The following is a 4,657-nucleotide window of genomic DNA, read 5'->3' as shown; positions in this document are numbered from 1 at the left end:
ACACTGTCAAACGCATATATTTCCGGACGCGAACATGATTCTTTGGATAGAGATAGTTGTGTACAAACGAATTTGACATTCTTTTAAGAATCCAGAGCGATCCGATGGGACTTGTAGATTCTATTCATGATTATATAGCACAAAATCTCGCAAAAACAAAATATTTAGAGAAATTTTGTATGAGTGAAAATTCCAAACGAGTGATAAAATGCGGTTTCATTGTGAATGTTAAAGCCATTCCGAAAGAATTAGCACAATCGCTTGGAATTTGTATGTTTTATTAATTTATACGAAAAACGCATTTCCAGCCAGAGAAACGTCGATTTATCCACTTTTACATTACACTAGCTAACGCATAGATTTCTGGACGCGAACTTGAAACTTTGGGTAGAAATGCGTGTGTACACACGAATTTGACATTCTTTTAAGAAATTAGGGAGATCTGATGGGATTTGTAGGGTTTTTTTTGTGATTATATAGCTTAAAATCTCGCAAAATGTAAATTTTTAGAGAAATTTTGTATGAGTGGAACAACGAGGCAATTGATAAAATGCTGTTTCTTTGAGAATGTTAAACCCATTCAAACAGTATTAGCACAATCCATTTCAATTTGTAGGTTTTATTAATGTATATACGAATAAACGCATTTCTAGCCCGAGAAACGACGATTTTTCCACTTTTTACAATAAACTGGCAAACGCATATATTTCTGGACACGAACATGAAGCTTTGGATAGAAATGTGTGTGTACACACGAATTTGACAGTCTTTGAAGAAACCAGAGAGATCCGATTGGATTTGTAGATTTTTTTCAAGATTATAGAGCTTAAAATCTCGCAAAAACAAAATTTTTAGAGAAATATTGTATTAGTGGAAAATCGAGGCGAGTGACAATATGCTTTTTCATTGTGAATGTTAAAACCTATTCAGAAAGAATTAACACAATCAGTTTCAATTGGTAGGTTTTATTAATGTATATACGAAAAAAAGGCATTTCTAGCCAGAGAAACGACGATTTTTCCACTTTTCACATTACACTAGCTAACGCATAGATTTCTGGACGCGAACATGAAACTTTGAATAGAAATGCGTGTTTACACACGAATTTGTCATTCTTTTAACAAACCAGAGATATCCAATGGGATTTGTAGATTTTTTTCATGATTATATAGCTAAAAATATCGAAAAATCAAATTTTAGAGAAATTTTGTATGAGTGGAATATCGAGGCGAGTGATAAAATGCGGTTACATTGTGAATGTTAAATCCGTTCAGAAAGAATTAGCACAATCGCTTGGAATTTGTAGGTTTTATTAATGTTATAAATAACGCATTTCTAGCCCGACAAACGACGATTATTCCTCTTATTGCCATACACTAGCAAACGAATATATTTCTGGACGCGAACATGAATCTTTGGATACAAATACGTGTGTACACACGAATTTGGCATTCTTTTAAGAACCCAGAGTGATCCCATGGGAATTGTAGATTTTATCCAAGATTATATAGCTTAAAATCTCGCAAAAAAACCAAATTTTTAGAGAGATTTTGTATGAGTGGAAAATCGAAACGTGTTATAAAATGCTGCTTCATTGTGAATGTTAAACCCCTTCAGAAAGAATTAGCACAATCGGTTTCAATTTCCAGGTCTTATTAATGTATATCCGAATAAACGCATTTCTAGACCCAGAAACGACGATTTTTCCACTTATTACCATACACTAGCAAAACGCATATATTTCTGGACGCGAACAAGAATCTTTGGATAGAAACACGTGTGTACACACGAATTTGGCATTTTTTTTAAGAATCTAGAGAAATCCGATGGGATTTCTAGATTTCATTCTTGGTTATATAGTTTAAAATCTCGAAAAAATCAAATTATTAGAGGATTTTGAATGAGTGGAACATCGAAACGAGTGATAAAAAGCTGTTTCATTGTGAATGTTAAACCCGTTCAGAAAGAATTAGCACAATCGCTTGGAATTTGTAGGTTTTATTAATGTTATAATAAAACGCATTTCTAGCCCGACAAACGATGATTTTTTCCTCTTATTGCCATACACTAGCAAACGCATATATTTCTGGACGCGAATATGAATCTTTGAATAGAAATAGGTGTGTACACACGAATTTGACTTTCTTTTAAGAAACCAGAGAGATACGATGGGACTTGTAGATTTTATTCATGATTACATACCTAAAATCTCGCAAAAACCAAATTTTTTAGAGAAATTTTGTATGAGTGGAAAATCGAAGCGAGTGATAAAATGCGGTTCCATTGTGAATGTTAAAGCCATTCAGAAAGAATTAACATAATCGGTTTCAATTTGTAGGTTTTATTAATGTATATACGAAAAAACCCATTTCTAGTCCGAGGAACGACGATTTATCCACTTTTTACATTACACTAGCAAACGCATAGATTTCTGGTCGGGAACATGTAAATTTGGAAAGAAATGCGTGTGCACACACGAATTTGACTTTCTTTTAAGAAACAAGAGATATCCGAAGGGATTTGTAGTTTTTTTTCTTGATTATATAGCTTAAAATCTCGCAAAAACAAATTTTTAGAGAAATTTTGTATGAGTGGAATATCGAGGCGAGTGATAAAATGCGGTTTCTTTGTGAATGTTAAACCCATTCAGATATAATTAGCACAATTGGTTTCAATTTGTAGGTTTTATTAATGTATATCCGAAAAAAAGGCTTCCTAGCCCGAGAAACGACGATTTTTCCACTTTTTGCCATACACTAGCAAACGCATATATTTCTGGAAGCGAACAACAATCTTTGGATAGAAATAAGTATGTACACACGAATTTGACATTTTTTAAAAAACTAGAGAAATCCGATTGGATTTGTAGATTTTATTCATGATCATATAGCTTAAAATCTCGCAAAAACCAAATTTTTGGAGAAATTTTATATTAGTGGAAAATCGAAATGAGTGATAAAATGCTGTATCATTGTGAATGTTAAACCCATTCAGAAAGGATTAGCACAATCGGTTCCAAATTGTAGGTTTCATTAAAAAAACACTTTTCTAGCCCGACAAACGACTGTTTTTCCACTTTTTACAATACACTAGAAAAAACGCATATATTTCTGGACGCGAAAATGAAGTTTTGGATAGAAATGCGTGTGTACACACAAACTTGATATTTTGTTACGAAAGCGGAGAGATCCGATGGGAATTGTAGATTTTATTCATGATTTTATAGCTTAAAATCTCGCAAAAACCAATTATTTAGAGCAATTTTAAAAGAATGGATAATGGAATCGAGTGATAAAATGAGGTTTCCTTGTGAATGTTAAACCCATTCAGAAAGAATTAGCGCAATCGGTTTCAATTTGTAGGTTTTATTAATGCATATCTGAAAAAAACGCATTTCTAGCCCGAGAAACGTCGATTTTTCCACTTTTTACAATGAACTAACAAACACATATATTTCTGGACGCGAACATGAAACTTTGAATAGAAATGCGTGAGTATACATGAATTTGATATTTAAAAAAAAAAAAACAGGAGAGATCCGATGGGAATTGCAGATTTTATCCATGATTATATAGCTTAAAATCTCGCAAATACCAAATATTTAGACGAATTATAAATGAGTGGAAAATCGAAACGAGTGATAAAATGCTGTTTCATTGTGAATGTTAAACCCATTCAGAAAGAATTAGCACAATCGCTTGGAATTTGTAGGTTTTATTAATGTAAATATGAAAAAACGCAATTCTATCCCGAGAAACGACGATTTTTCCACTTGATACCATACACTAGCAATGCCATATATTTTTGGACGCGAACAAGAATCTTTGGATAGAAATGGGTGTGTAGACACTAATATGACATTCTTTTAAGAAACCAGAGAGATCCGAAGGGATTTGTACATTTTTTTCATGATTATATAGCTTGAAATATCGCAAAAACCAAATTTTAGTGAAATTTTGTATTAGTGGAAAATCGAGGCGAGTGATAAAATGCTGTTTCATTGTGAATGTTAAACAATTCAGAAAGAATTAACACGATCGGTTTCAATTTGTAGGTTTTTTAATGTTACGAAAAAACGCATTTCTAGCCCGAGAAACTACGATTTTTCCACTTGTTACCATACACTAGCAATGCCATATATTTCTGGACGCGAACAACAACATTTGGATAGAAATACGTCTGTACACACGAATTTGACATTTTTTTTTCAGGAAACTAGAGAAATCCGATGGGATTTGTAGACTTAGTTCATGATTATATAGCTTAAAATCTCGCAAAATCCAAACATTTAGAGAATTAAATATGAGTGGAAAATCGAAACGAGTTTTATAATGCAGTTTCATTGTGAATTTTAAACCCATTCAGAAAGAATAACAAAATTGGTTCTAATTTTTAGGTTTTATTAATTTATATACGAAAAGACGATTTTTCTAGCCCGAGATTCGACGATTTTTCCACTTACTACCATACACTAGCAATGCCATATATTTCTGGACGCGAACAACAATATTAGGATTGAAATACGTCTGTACACACGAATTTGACATTTTTTTTAGGACACTAGAAAAATCCGATGGGATTTGTAAATTTTATCCATGATTATATAGTTTAAAATCTCGCAAAAACCAAATTTTTAGAGAAATTTTGTAGGATTGGA

This window comes from Periplaneta americana, chromosome 4 (assembly GCF_040183065.1).
Source record: "Periplaneta americana isolate PAMFEO1 chromosome 4, P.americana_PAMFEO1_priV1, whole genome shotgun sequence".
NCBI classification, from domain to species: Eukaryota; Metazoa; Arthropoda; class Insecta; order Blattodea; family Blattidae; genus Periplaneta; species Periplaneta americana.
Note: the sequence above shows the minus strand (reverse complement) of the source record.